This window comes from Engystomops pustulosus, chromosome 1, assembly GCF_040894005.1.
Source record: "Engystomops pustulosus chromosome 1, aEngPut4.maternal, whole genome shotgun sequence".
Taxonomy (NCBI): domain Eukaryota; kingdom Metazoa; phylum Chordata; class Amphibia; order Anura; family Leptodactylidae; genus Engystomops; species Engystomops pustulosus.
Genome location: NC_092411.1, coordinates 127,828,410 through 127,844,422, shown reverse-complemented (window position 1 = coordinate 127,844,422; position 16,013 = coordinate 127,828,410). Strand labels below are relative to the sequence as shown.

The 16,013-nt window shown below is 38.5% G+C and overlaps 1 protein-coding gene across 14 annotated transcripts in view; it reads right to left on the bottom strand.

The window, feature by feature from the left end:
* The window catches only part of LINGO2 (leucine rich repeat and Ig domain containing 2), an 840,065-nt gene that overhangs the window by 13,226 nt on the left and 810,826 nt on the right, over window positions 1-16,013 (bottom strand). The window contains exon 1 of one of the 14 annotated variants that reach the window (XM_072153137.1): window positions 14,628-14,763. The exons of the other annotated variants lie outside the window; for them this stretch is intronic. The gene's annotated coding sequence lies outside the window, so the exon portion shown is untranslated. Of the gene's footprint in view, window positions 1-14,627; window positions 14,764-16,013 lie in introns of those variants that run through there. 14 annotated transcript variants of the gene reach the window in all.

The following is a 16,013-nucleotide window of genomic DNA, read 5'->3' as shown; positions in this document are numbered from 1 at the left end:
TGGCCGTCTGCGGGGACGTACATGCGGCCGCAAATTTGCGGCCGCATGTATGTCCCCACAGACGGCAATAGCGGTGCACATGTGTGGCACTGATCCGGCCCGCACACAGCAAAAAGATAGAGCATGCTCTATCTTTTGGCGTGTGTGTGGCATTGCGCCGCTATTCTCTATGGAGGGAGGCGGGGTCACCTCCCCCTCCTCCTCTCCAGCACACGGCGGTATGCCCGCACGGCGGGCATACCGCGTGTGAATGGACCCTTATCCACACAACTCTGAACAGTGCTGCATCTCTTTACATCTCTTACCACATCTCAGTCCACATATGCATGACTCATGTAACTACACCTGTTTTATGCCTTATAAAGAATGACTGGAGAATAATGCAAGCATAGTCACCCCTGTGTCATCCCTTCTTCCACATAGATTGAAGGTTCTTGTGTGCAGGGCCTTCATTCCTATATTTTCATCTTAAAATTTCATTACTCAATAATGTTTTATTTTATTTGTATACAAAATGCACTACTATGCTACTACTACTATTATTATTTATACTATTATTATGACTGGTATGTGGCCCACTATGTCTTTTTTGATTTTCTAGTTCTTGCTGTAAATATATTGTACATTACATAATGGGATGAATGCAATCCAATAAAAGAATAAATAATGCAGAAGTCAGTGACATTTAATACATGCTGCTACAGCTTGCAAGCTCATTAAAATACATGCATTTTAGGATTCATAAGATCTTCATACATTTTCTATATAGGTTTGATTTGTAGGAAAGCATTTTGCTTGTTAGAGACGCTATCCAATTCCCACTCATGCATAGTCACAGCAGCATTCTTATACCCTCAGGGAATGTCTCCAATTTCTTTTTATTTTGTCAACATGCTCAGAGAGCATATGGTCATGCTTGTTTAGATTCAGTAAGTGATGCCCGTGTGCGAAGCCTATGTAGGGAAATATAACACATAATAAGCTGTTTAACCAGGTGACTCTTTCAATGGAAGATTTCCTATCTGAACTTCATTTCATTAAAGACTGTACATTTACAGATGTAGCAGAAACAAATTACTCCTTAACTCCTTGCTCGCCATTCCTTAAGCATCAGCACCATGCATGGTACAATCTTGCAATAGATTTATCTTCAGTGTTATCGAATTTCAAAGAGCACATTGCTCAAACACAGCTTTGCAACTTATTCTCCCAATTTCTAGTTTTGTAAAGCAGACCTTGCTATTGTATCAGCCTTATACCTGCACAAAATTCTAGGATTTTTATATAGATCTTATATTTTTCTCTGTAGCAACTATTCACCCCTTTTCCCACCGTATCCTACTGCCAAGCGCCGAGAGGGACGACAAGTCAAGCAGAAGGCAAAAGAGACTGAAAGCTACTTGCCAGCATTGTTCCGTCTCAGATCACTGTGGCATCCCTTGAGTCTCTCAAACTCCCTAAACGCTGGACAGCTACAGAATGGAATGGGAAAATGACTGGAGAAGCAATTCAAGCAAAAAGCTTTTGGTATTTCTCCAGGCAGTTATTATCCGGCAGCTATGCTTTACAGGAAGAAGTAGAAATGCATGTAACACCATAAAGGGAAATCAGTATTTTAATGTATTGTATATCAAGTTAATTTATGAGAATTACATTATGTCTGTAGAGCAATATACATACTGATGTTGGATTTCTAATAACAGCATATGAATTCCGCTCAGTTTTGAAGATGTGCTACGCTTGTAAATACACCGCTTGCAGGAAATTTATGTCACCTATAAATGGCTATACTACACCTTTCTAACCACCATCATAGATTGCTCCACCTGAATGTGCTCACATTCTGCAATAGTTGTTCCATCAATTATGGTGAGCCTAAACCAGGAACTGTTATGCATACAGAACAGGTACAGATCTTTATATTATACCGTATCTGTGTGTAGTCTCTATTAATAATTCAGAATAAACTATGCTAAAAAAAACCCTGAGGTTTGATGTAACTGAGGTTTGAACCTCACACACAATACTTATTTCAAGGACAGCCCTTTTTTCATTATCACTAAGTACAAAAACATAAATTTAACAATAATTTGATTGCAACAGAGATCAGTTTGATGATTTTGTAAATCCATCCGCTCATTTAAAGGATACGGCATCACTTTATACATGAAATATACATGCTTATAATAACCAAAGGGTAGTTACATTTTATTTTTGTACAGCACAAACAAAAATAAAATGTTATCACTTGGTTAGTAGAATCTAACTAACATATTAACTTCCAGGAGTCATATGATAGTAAGAGGCTTCCACGACCAGTGCAGAGCTATTATAGTGAGAGGTATGGCACTGACTCACAAGCTGAGCTGGTGCTATACACAGCGTATGTCGTGTATTTTACAACCAGTGGTGGGATTAACATTTTTAACTGTTTCCCTAAGGTACCTTCCCCTAATAGCCTTTAATTAAGCTGCCTGACCCCAGTAGCCTGTAGTCAAGATGCTTGCCCCAAGTAGCCTGTAGTTAAGGTTCCCCACAGTAGCTTTTAGTTAAGGTACCTGCCCCCGAAAGGTGTAGTCCTAGTACCTGCCCCCAGTAACCTGTAGTTAAGTTGCTTCCTCTAGCAAGTAGAAATTTTTTTTAAAAAAGATACTTACCTTACTCCTGTCTGTGTCTTCTTTACTTTCTGCTTTCTTCTGTGCAGGAGCTCCAGCTCATGTGGTGCGCATTCATCTGCACGCATAGACCTCAGCAGCCTCTGACTCTGTTCAGGCGGACATGTCATTACACACACTGGTGGCCTTTTTGATGGGTGGACTTAAAATTAGTAAGGGGTGGGAGCTGGCACTCTGCCTGGCTTTTCTGTGGCTTGGACAGCCGGCTGTGTTTCTAATATCTAGTTTGTCTAAGCCAAGGAGAGTCAATTGGATCCCAACCCATGACAATCGACACTCTGCCGTAACATCCAAAATCAGACAATACTCTGATCGTGGGTATTAACCCTTCCCATGTTGTGATTACGCATGCCTATAGAGTGTAAGGATTTTTTTTTGTACTGTACCTCCATGTTTGCACCCCCCACGCCACATTAGGGAAATCAGATCATTGCTAAGACAATCCATGTATCAGTATTTCAGTGTCATAAAAAGTGATCAAAATGAGCATCTCAGGTAGCAAAAAAAATAAGATGCCTTTTTAAGTCTTCTTATACCTCACCATTGTTTGCAGGAGTTGTGTACATCCATAGAGCCATGGGCACAGGGCTCTTCTGTCAACTACTACACAGAGAGCGCTATCACCCGTTCTCCCCCTCCTTCCTCCAGAGTAAGCAGGGAACACAAGGCCCTCCACTCTATGAAACCATTTTGTATTTGTTGTATCTATTTTCTGAAATAAAGTTTTATAAAGCAGTGGAAGTATTCATAATGCTGACTAAGGTATTTTTAAAATCATCGTTGCATAGGCTATTGGAACCTGTCATCAGCTAAAAATGACATTCCTGGTGACAGGTTCACTTTAAAGAGGGTCAAAGGGAAAGTAGTAAAAATATTGATTTCTTCATTCAACCTAATATGATAAACTTAAATTGTTAAGGAAAAAACTCTATTCAAATCAATAAGTCTAATATCTTTCCTGAAAGACAGGTGAAGAGAAATTGCTAGATTTAGAGATTTAAATCAGGCAAAGGATTTGACATGGATTGTAATCCAATGTATCATTTTTAGAATTTCATTCTGTCACTGTGTGTCAATAAAACTGCCAGATGTAAGCACTAAAATTGTCTGTCAAAGAATATTATGTTCTAAACCTACAAACCAGCTTATTACATTTTACGCAACTGCTGAAAGATGTTATATTAAAGAAAGGCTTGGAAAAAAAATGACTTTTTGTAGTACAACTGACGGCGACATAGTAGCGTTAATGATATTTTCTTCCTTGTAGTTTGACAAATGGTAGCTACATCTATAAAGTGCCATAGGAACTAGTGAGTTCAAATTCAGCAGAAATGAAATAAACAACAACCTCTTAATTTGTATCACTCATGTAAATATCAGACGCTGATGTTATATGTCTATATCCCCAGTGACTCTCATAATGAATACAGGAGCCAATTACTACTTTGTGTTTATCAATGAAGTTGACTATAATTGGTGCATAATTGTTCTCATCCCCTGATACCATGACCCAATTTGGTTTCATTAACTTTATATGATGTTGAAATTATCAAGGGCGGTGGCCCTAAGACACAAGTGAATGTAGAGGTAGCTTCTGCAAAGTATACAATGTATAAAGTGTTTCTAAGGGATCTGGTAAAATCACTACAGTTATACTCAACCTTGTGATATACTGTCAGATTTAATATAGTCTAATGCACAGATCTCCAGAGTACTGGATTTAATATGGTCCTAATGCACAGATCTCAGGAGTATTGAGAGCTTATTTGCTTCCATGGACAAGAAATACACAGGTACATGTGCTGCAGATCTGAAGTGTTAATCTGTTAACCGGATATAAATATTTTACTGTATAAAGGTTGAAAGTAGTAGCATACCTGCAGTTATTGCATTAAAAATCGAATCCACTGCCGATTACCTGCAAAGTTAGTCAACTCATCTCATGTAGCTAAAATTTTAAGGAGAAGGCCCTTTATAGACGTTCATGGCATATCCAAAAATACTGAAACACACATCTTTTTCCTGAAATGGATTATGGTGACCTCATCCATCCTGTCTAGTATGGGGAGTGTTGCGAGTGGAAATTATGCCACGTTAACTAAGTAATCTCTAAAATTGGCAGTGAAAGTTTGTTTTCAGAAGTTGTATAGTGGTGACTAGAAAGTGTCACAGTATCCCATTGTCTGTCACATGGCTTACTTGACATGATCATTCAAGTTTATTTGGTGGAAATTCATAGCTGTCAGAAATCTCTTTTCAAAATCAATAGGGATCCAGGAAATAGGCAGTTACAAAGACTTCCTAAACAAAGACTTCATAAACAAAGTCCATGACACGTGTTTCAAATGGGGTTTGGTGAGGGGTGTGACATATTATTAATATTATTATAATCCCCAGATTATGTTGAATACTTTATATGTAATCAATGACACTCACACCTTAAATTTATTGAAGCTTATTTTAGGGTACGGTCCCACATAATGGCCACATTGTGGCCAAGCTCTGGTAGAGATATAGGGGGAGATTAATCAATGCTCCTTCGCCAGTTTTCTGCACACTGCAAGAAATTGTGATTATTTTTCAACTATGCCACCTCCGCGTCATGTGGTTGTAACGGACTCCATGACTGTGCACTAGCTAAAGCATTCAGTGGTGAATGTTCACAGGTTTTTACGCAAAACTATGTCAAGTTGGGCATGGCACAGTTTTGCCCAGCAGCGCAGCCAGCTGACGAATACATCAAGAGGTCTAAGCTTCTTGATGTATCCGCCACAGGTAGGCATTGCTATTATCGTACGCTATGGTTACGGAGCAGCGGCTATGATAAATTTCCCATATAGAGTTTATGTGAATAATGTTCCCTTGGTTTTATATATTTATTGTACATATTATTTGCTACCTCTGCCACTTTAGGAATAACTATGTAGCCACATAAGCATACTGGCTTTGTTTTGGTTGCCACAAAAGCAACAATTTTTCATTTGTAAACTAGAATTTAAAATTCCTATTTCTTAACAGCGCACATGAGGACACAATGTTGAGGCACCCACATGAAGCTATGATAACATCCATATCTATAGCTGTGAGTTTGTAGCTTAGGGCCTTTATCAGTTGTATTCATTACATTCTGTGTACAATATAAATATGTTGTTTTCTTCTTAGCAAGTTTAATTATGACACCACCAAGTGCTCCTCAGCTCATCTCTTCAAGAAAACACCTTTGCTGAGCAAAGTACGGTACAACCCTCACTTACAGGATTATTAATAGCTTCCCAAAGGGTTTAATGTTCCCAGATGAGCACCACCCATGGTTCAGAAGCTGAAAATATATGCAATACATGAGAAAACTGAGAATTACAACTGGTGTGGAAATGAGGTAACAGTTTAGCATCTTCATGCCCTCAATGACATATTGAATTTACTGTCTCCACAAGGTCAGGCTAATAGTTCTCACAATTAACTACGATCCGAAAATGTCATGTATGCAACTCAAATGAAATGGAAACTTTAAGCATTAGTATTGATGGAAGTGCCACAAACATGGCAATATACAAGAAAAACCATTCTGCTCATGTACATTTGCATGTCCCTGAAGTATTTCATGATGGAGACTGAACTCGGAACAGACAGATGCAAGAAATAGCCACTGCAATTTATCCCATTAATGTAAACACATTAGCCAAGGCAAATAAATTAGATTTCACAGCGTTCATATTTCTCTGTTAGATTACTGAAAACAAAGTTGAAGGATAAAACACAAACATTAATATCTTTTTGCTGCTATGATTTATCTACATAAGACAAATGCGCATTGAAGAGAGTTCTGGTGTTGGCCGTTAATCTAAAGTATCCAGTTAAAAGAAAGAAAGATAATTAAATACTAAATACATCCAAGATCTAAGGCACTTCTCTTTGTATTTCAGGAATTGTCTTATTAATTGAAAATAGGCAAACACATGTCAAAATAAGCATGTACAAACACAGAAACCTATAGCATATACTATATGTACTTTATTAGCTTATAGGACTGAAGTTCCACTATTTTTATCTAAAACGTGAATCATAGAGAAAACACAATCTGGAATTCATCAGGATCCCGCAAGGTTCGGATTTGGAGTTATCTTATGACTAATGTCATGCTAAAATTCCCTGCACACCTGTTTTGTTGAAAGAGGCAGTAAAGGCAGTAAATGTCATTTTTTGACATCTTACTGCCGATGCTCTTATTGGACTGGCTTTCCCATAGAAGTCTAATGGAACGTGAAAACTGCTGATGCCACACTGATAAAACTGCATGTAGTCTGTTTAAGGTTAATGGGCATGATTTAAGAATTAAAGTTTAGACTGAGCAATAAGGGCAACATTGGAAGCAGAAACAATTGTTCCAGTTTCACTCCCACATATGGGTAGTTTATAAGGCGGATAGACTTGCCAAAGATATGCCAAATGTATGGATCAGTTTATGAATTTGGTTCATCTCTAAGTTCTAACTGACTTTGATAGGTGCATGCTAATAAATTATCCTTGGTCACTAAGGATTAAAGAGGTTCCCAGGGAACAGAAATCCTCTTGTCATCTAAAGATGGTGTATCCAAACAATATTCTATCCCTGTAGATGTAGATCACTGAGATGGTCATTTAAAGGGTTTTTTATCGATCAGAAGAAAATTGAACAGAGTCAGGAAATAAAATAAGACAACAAAGAACATGTAACCTTCTGCAGTTTTATCACCATTGTTCCTGCAGTCTCCAGGACCTTTGATTAATTTCTGACAGCAGTGATGTGGCATTTACATGACTGATTTAGCCAATACCCGGGCTTAGCATGAACCCACTGGACTGGTGATTGACTCTAGCAGTGATCACAAGCCTAAACACAACAAATTAATAGGTGTGTTCACACTCTATATTTTAGATTAAAAGCATTAAGATGTTTTTTAAAACGCAGGTGTGGATCATGATGGGCAACAACCTATCATTGTGATAAGCTGCTCCTTCTCTTTTTTCTCCACTTCTGGTTTGGACATCAAAAACTGCATCTGAAAAACTTAACATGTGAACGCATCCTCAATAAACAAGCAGAGGTCTTTGGTGATGCTAGGGCATAGGGGGATTTATTAGGTGAGTATGGATTCTTTTGTTATATCGCGTTACTTTTTCCTTGTACTCTGATCTGGACAAAGAAATAAAAAAAAAAAAAAAGAATAAATAGTTCATGTCTCTGGAAATCAAATAAATGGCAATGAAAAAACAACAGTAGTTATAACAACATACTGTCACTTGCAATGGACATCTAAATATGACAATAGATATGTAGCTATAATAGTAGTTTCTGCAGGCAGAAAACAAATTGACAACTAATAATGAGAATAAAATAAAACTTTACTCTCCTAAATACCTAAAATTCAGACAGTTCTGCAAACTCATTTTAATAAAAAAGCTGAAAAACAGAGCCAATGAAGAACAGCCTGTGTCAGACTACAGATTGCAATCTCTAAAAATAATAGGAAAAATAGAGGAGGAATATGCAAAGAGTGAAATGGTGTGTCTTCACCAGTAGTCACAGGCTGAGGCTCATTAGCTGAGTTAATAGTGTGCTCACAACACCTGCAACCCTCTACAGAAGGAAAAGACACAAACTAAGCCATACAGTAACTAAAGCCTTGTTTTTTGTTTTTAATTTAGCAAAAAGCAGCCTTGAAACAAGTTCTCATTTATAAAGAAAATTTGCAGAAAAGTCGGCACTAGAAATAACACCCAATTGCACTGAGGAGGTGCTCAGTGTATTCCGAATTTCACTCGGATTTTTAATTTTTTTTTTATAAGTTCTCATTTTTATACTACAACATTCAGATTCAAAGTGATCGGATAATCAGATTCTCCAGATCATTGAATGTTCTTGAATCAATTACATTTATAGACTACACAAGCATTGGCCCATTAATAGTGAGGGAAATGTGCAGTTTGCCTCACTAAAGTGCAGAGTGCGCCAGATTATTGAATACTGGTGTATGATCTTCAATAATCTGGAGCACCAAGCATGTGCCGATCATGCTTAAACTGAGTGCACCATTTTTTTTGGTTCACACGGTTTAACGGACATGAGCCACATTTCTGTCAGATTTTAGACAAAAATGTGGCGCACGGTCCGAATCTGTACAAGAACACCCCTTTATGTGCCGAGTATTGCATGGCAAAAAAAATTAACAAAAATCCATGCAAGCACAAGTTTAATAAATCTGGCTCATTGTGTGCTTTTGCTGCCATTTTTAAGTTTTTTTACTCAAACAAGCACAAATATATATATATACACTCACCGGCCACTTTATTAGGTACACCTGTCCAACTGCTCTTTAACACTTAATTTCTAATCAGCCAATCACATGGCGGCAACTCAGTGCATTTAGGCATGTAGACATGGTCAAGGCAATCTCCTGCAGTTCAAACTGAGCATCAGTATGGGGAAGAAAGGTGATTTGAGTGCCTTTGAACGTGGCATGGTTGTTGGTGCCAGAAGGGCTGGTCTGAGTATTTCAGAAACTGCTGATCTACTGGGATTTTCACGCACAACCATCTCTAGGGTTTACAGAGAATGGTCCGAAAAAGAAAAAACATCCAGTGAGCGGCAGTTCTGTGGGCGGAAAAGCCTTGTTGATGCCAGAGGTCAGAGGAGAAAGGGCAGACTGGTTCGAGCTGATAGAAAGGCAACAGTGACTCAAATCGACACCCGTTACAACCAAGGTAGGCAGAAGAGCATCTCTGAACGCACAGTACATCGAACTTTGAGGCAGATGGGCTACAGCAGCAGAAGACCACACCAGGAGCCACTCCTTTCAGCTGAGAACATGAAACTGAAGCTACAATTTGCACAAGCTCATCGAAATTGGACAGTAGAAGATTGGAAAAAATGTTGCCTGGTCTGATGAATCTCGATTTCTGCTGCAACATTCGGATGGTAGGGTCAGAATTTGGTGTCAACAACATGAAAGCATGGATCCATCCTGCCTTGTATCAACAGTTCAGGCTGGTGGTGGTGGTGGTGTCATGGTGTGGGGAATATTTTCTTGGCACTCTTTGGGCCCCTTGGTACCAATTGAGCATCGTTGCAACGCCACAGCCTACCTGAGTATTGTTGCTGACCATGTCCATCCCTTTATGACCACAATGTACCCATCTGATGGCTACTTTCAGCAGGATAATGCGCCATGGCATAAAGCTGGAATCATCTCAGACTGGTTTCTTGAACATGAAAATGAGTTCACTGTACTCAAATGGCCTCCACAGTCACCAGATCTCAATCCAATAGAACATCTTTGGGATGTGGTGGAACGGGAGATTCGCATCATAGATGTGCAGCCGACAAATCTGCGGCAACTGTGTGATGCCATCATGTCAATATGGACCAAAATCTCTGAGGAATGCTTCCAGCACCTTGTTGAATCTATGCCACGAAGAACTGAGGCAGTTCTGAAGGCAAAAGGGGGTCCAACCCGTTACTAGCATGGTGTACCTAATAAAGTGGCCGGTGAGTGTATACACATATAACAAATATAACATCATTTACATAACCAATGCACTTGAAAGAGCTTTAATATAAAATAAACCATTCCAGGAACTTTTTACTGCAATCGAAAAAAAGGTTCAAGACTGCTGTGCCTGGTCCATGAAATACAAAATGTATGTTAATCAGATTCCCTGGACCAAATACTGCACATGCACATATGCTCATAGGACTCATCGTTGCACATTTATTTGGAAAGTCAGAAATTGTACTAAATTATACTATTTCACTGTATAATGCTGGGTGAGGCGATTCACTAAGATTGTGCATTATAAATCATGAATCTGTTTTGTGGTGCACCTTTAACATATGGCGTGCAATGCAAATTGCAAGTTAAATACAGCGCTCGACTGACGGCACACCCCCTTACTTGTGTGGCATAGAGGCCAGCACAGCTCTGCCACTTCTTAAATGCCTGTGCAAGCTGTTTAACCTTAGAAGAACGTGCACAGTCCGACAAAAGCCCTTAGTAAATGTGCCCCATTATCATCTGTGATGCAAGGAGTCTCTTCCTCCACACTGGGCTACTAGCCCATACTTTAAATATCATTGGAGTACTAAACATTAGTCCAGCTGGGAGGTAGGGACTCCAAGCATAATAGATAACAATAATGATGTAAGTTTCTTTACAGTGTTAGGCTACATGTACACCTCTTGATTCAATGAAATGCACACTGACAACTTCGTTTCTATGGTCTCATACACATGGCTGTTACTTTCACGGCCTCGTTGTTTGCGGACAACAAAGCACCTGTTCATCTGAAGGTAGGGTTCACAAGTGTGGTACCAATATACAAAAAAGGATCAAAAAGCGATCCTGGAAACTACAGACCTGTGATGTCTAACTTTGGTGGGGAAAATATTTGAGGAGTTTGTTAGAGATGCTATCCTGGAGTATCGCACTGTGCACAACCTTATAACCCAGCGCCAGCATGGGTTTATGAGAGATCGGTCCTGTCAGACTAATCTGATTGGTTTCTACAAGGAGTTAAGTTCAAGACTGGATCTGGGGGACGCTGTGGATGTTGTAATCTGTCTATTTGGGATGTTGAATCTGTGTATTTGGGTAAGTAATTGCCTTAGTGATAGAAAACAGAGGGTCGTCATTAATGGCACATTCTCAGATTGGGTTGACATTACCAGTGGAGTGCCACAGGGGGCCACTTCTTTTTAATATTTTTATTAATGACCTTGTATTGGGTTTACAAAGTCAAGTTTCAATATTTGCAGATGATACTAAGCTGTGTAAAGTAATAAATACTGAGGTCGATAGTTTAGCATTACAGAGGGATTTGTGGAAGCTTGAGGAGTGGGCAGAGAAATGGTTGATGAGGTTTAATGTACATAAATGTAAAGTTATGCACTTGGGTCATGGAAACAAAAAGTATAATTATGTTCTAAACAGTCAATTACTTGGTAAAACTGGAGCTGAAAAGGACTTGGGGGTATTGGTGGATGGTAAACTTAATTTTAGTGACCAGAGCCAGGTGGCTGCTGCTAAAGCAAATAAAATTATGGGATGTATCAAGAGAGGAATAGATTCTCATGATGAAGACATAGTTGTGCCCTTATACAAATCCCTGGTCAGACCACACATGGAATATTGTGTACAGTTTTGGGCACCAGTGTATAAAAAGGATATAGTAGAGCTGGAACGGGTGCAGAGGAGAGCAACCAGGATTATTAGGGGAATGGGGGGACTAGAATACAATGACAGATTACAAAATTTTGAATTATTCAGTTAAGAAAAAAGACGACTGAGGGGAGACCTCATTACAATGTACAAATACCCGAACAGACAGTACAAGGATCTCTCCAAAGATCTTTTTATACCTAGGCCTGTGACCAGGACAAGGGGGCATCCTCTACACCTAGAAGAGAGGCGATTTTACCATCAACATAGACAAAGGTTCTTTACTGTACGAGCAGTGAGACTATGGAACTCACTGCCGCAGGAGGTTGTTATGGCCGACTCTATGTGCATGTTCAAAAGAGGCCTGAATGCCTTTCTGGAGAGAAAAAATATCACGGTTTATGGAGATAAAACATTTATTTAATTCTTAAAGGTTGGACTTGATGGACTTGTGTCTTTTTCCAGCCTAATATACTATGATATTATGATTTAATAAGCAGTTTTCTGATTTGCATTTTGCATCAGTAGATAAAAGGCAAAACATGGAGCAGATTGTAAAGTATAATGAGAAGGATTATGGATCTATTTCTTATTTTGACTGTCAAATTCTCATGCCAAATACTTCCCAAAATACTGCTGTATAATAATGGCTCAGGAGATACAGCTGGCATATAGTCACTACTATTCCCAGACCTAACACAGTGGTCTGAAACAGGTCTCTTTCAATGGGCTGGATATACCATGCCTTTTAGACCAGAAAAATCTTGTAATCCCGATGATTAAGACTGGTGCATCAATGCACCAACCTTAATACATCGCCCCCAATATATTCTTTCTATGTATTGCCAAAGAAAATGGGCAATAACTATCATAAAACACAGGACAATGGGAGAGCTTTATCAGAAGTGTCTGAGAGCAGAAATGTTCTAGTTGCCTGTGGCAACCAATCAGAGCTCATATTTCATTTTATAAACTTCTGTAGGAAAGAAATGCTGGGCTCTGATTGGATGCCATGGGTAACTAGAACCGTTCTGGTCTCACACACTTTTGATCTCCCCCATTGTTTGATTTCCAAACACATTAGAACATTTTATTAGCAATGTACATATGATTTCATATAACCTCATGTACTACAATACACACATTTTGCTGCAATGATGCAACAAAGTAGCCAAAATGTATTGAAACAGGGTTGTCTACATTTTCAGCTGTGGTCTGTATTCTGGCCTACAATACAACAGAATTAGCCAAATTTTGTTGTATTTTTCACAATATTGAATCACCTTTTTTAACATTTTTAATAAAATAAACTATGAATCGATTATTACAAAATAACTGGGGGTGAGTTATAACCACATCGGGGGTCATATATGTTGATCTTTTTTTTTTAATTTATCAAGACAGATGTTTTCTTTGATTTGAGCCTTCTTTACCTCCTACTTTGAGCAAAGAAAAGACTTTTAGGTACAAATCAAATTACAAATGATCCACTATTACTTCCATACATGTGAAAAAAGTCACAAAAAAGTAAAAAATTTTCACAAAACTACATGACCAAGAAAACACATGTTCTTATGTATGTCAGACGACTGAAATATGTTAGAACATACATGTGTGCTGACAGCAGACAACCTGGAAAAGAAACAGCAAAAATACAAAGATATATGTGCCCCCAAAAAGTTGTTAATGAAACCAGACAATGTGGGGATAACACAACTTTGCATGGCTTTGAAAAAAGAGCATGGTTTAAAAAGCAACAACGTGCCTCAAACTGACATTTGTAATGTAAAATAACACCACCAAAAATTGGTAACATTAGTAAAAGGTACAAAGATGTATCAGATTTGTCACCCAGCAAGTGCCATTGAAATAAATTTGTAACATTTGCATAATTTTTGCCTGCTTTGCTGCAACTGTCGCTGCAGGTTAGCCACTGGAAAATTGATGAAGGCTAACCTGCAGTGATTCAACCATGGCCTGCTATAGACACTTAGACATTTGTGTAAATTTGCCCCCATGTGTGAAACCAGCCTAAGGACAATTTCACATAATATCATGGAGCAGATGACTGGGGGATCTGCTGGGGGTTGTTAGTTCTGGTCATTAGACCCACAGTCAGAGCAGTACTTTCATAGTCGTAATAAATCCACATTACATTTGTGTAATATAGCCTGTAGGCAATATTCACACACAGCTTGTACAGCACTTTTGTTGATATGTTTAACAGCAAATCACTGTCAAAAATACTAAAAATACTTTCACAAATCACAGAAATACGCAATATACATAAAAACCCTTGAAATAAATGGTGTTTCATTTCAAAATGTTTTCAAATGCTAAAAGCAGAGTATATGCGTCCAGACATCATAACAGAACTTTTAATGGCCCGTGGTATCACACAAATCCAAAACCCCCACAGTTTCTGAACTGAACTACGATTTTCTATTTCTAATAAATCCCAAGAAATGATTATATAAACTCACAAGTATGGCTACATATTACTGCCTTGAAAAAGTAGTGAGACAGACCAACAATCACAAGGTCCTTAGTATAATAAAAGAAAAACTGATGACCTACATGCAAGCTGGTTAACACTTCATCCAACCGTGCTCATACTGACAAATACAGCCAAAGGATAATGTGAGCTAAAAATAATACAATGACATCTACACCTTTACGTATACATTAGCACTTCTTCTATTCTCATTTTCCAAGAAATGCCCCCTCTCATTCTGTCCCTTAAGAATTCTTGTAGTACCTTATAAAGATTGCTGTGATCCGAGCACATTGCCACCTCTTCTCCCAGACACTGTCCTCCAGTGCTGAACGGAATGATCTCAGAAGGCCTTCTCGGCACACATCTCCTAGCTCCTACTGATCACTGTCAGACTGTGCACAAGATCCCTCCCCAGCACTTAGTACAGCATCAGCGATGGGCTGTAGGAGGCAGGCTATGCACATTTTCATTGTGCCCCAAGGGACAGGCTAAGAATGATCTTGCTGTCTTATTTGAACGCAGATGCTCAACTCCTTTCATGTGTCCATGTCTTGCTGCGGAAGGTATTAGCTATTAATGTGTAGCGACACAAGCTGAATAAACAGTATATAGTCAGGTATATAGTTTCCTACTAATATTATGTAAAAAATGACTAGAATTTGAATGCTAAGAAAATGAGTGCCTTTAAGAGTCATACACATAACATCTGTAGCTTATGATGACCTAACCAATATTCTTCACACAAATACAATGTAAGCTTTTTCCTGGTCTTCCTTTCACTAATCCAGATCATTATAATTACTTACAACTAACAATAGATTGTATTCAACGCTGCAAGCATATAGGGATAAAACAGAGCTAATGTTACTATTAGGTCCATACAAGAACTAAGACAATACTGTAACTTACCTAACTCATCAGTGTTAATGTGCATTCCCATTCAATTACACACTGCTAAAAGTGTGAACAGAGGCAATAGATAAATAAATCAGAGCTTTATGAGATACAATCCGGTGACCCTGGCTCATTATCAGGTATCAGATAACACAGAATAATTTAACACTTATCTCAATTTCCCATATTGAGGAAATCAATCCCATTAACAAATCCTACCGTAAAAAGTGACAAGTTTCATATTGCCATGATGTATCCTTAAGAATTATACAGTTACTTGACTTGCGATGGTAAATAGAATTAATTTGGCAGACGCTAATGAAACTTGACCACTTCATTAAATATATACTTCAGAAATTTTTCAACTAAACGTAATTGGAAAATGTATGTCTAACCATCATGTTCAATTTTGGCTGGGATTTAACTGGAGAAACATAAGCAATAGGGACATGTTAGGCATGTTCAGCTTTAGGGGGGGCACATAGGTTCTTTCCGCAGCTAAATGTTTGTCGCACTGGTATAAAAATTCTTAAGCTGAAATAGGTCTGTAGGTTTCTCTTCCTCTTCCTAGTAAATTCATATTTTCTTACCACTTTGCAACAAGGAGATTGGAAGGTGGTATAAAAGCAATAGACAGCCAGGAAGAATTTATAGTTTTTGTTCCCAGGTAAATGACGATGGTTCAATACAGTACATATATTTGTGAATTAGAACGTCTGGTTACTTGGTTTAGCCAGTCATGTTATTCAGAGC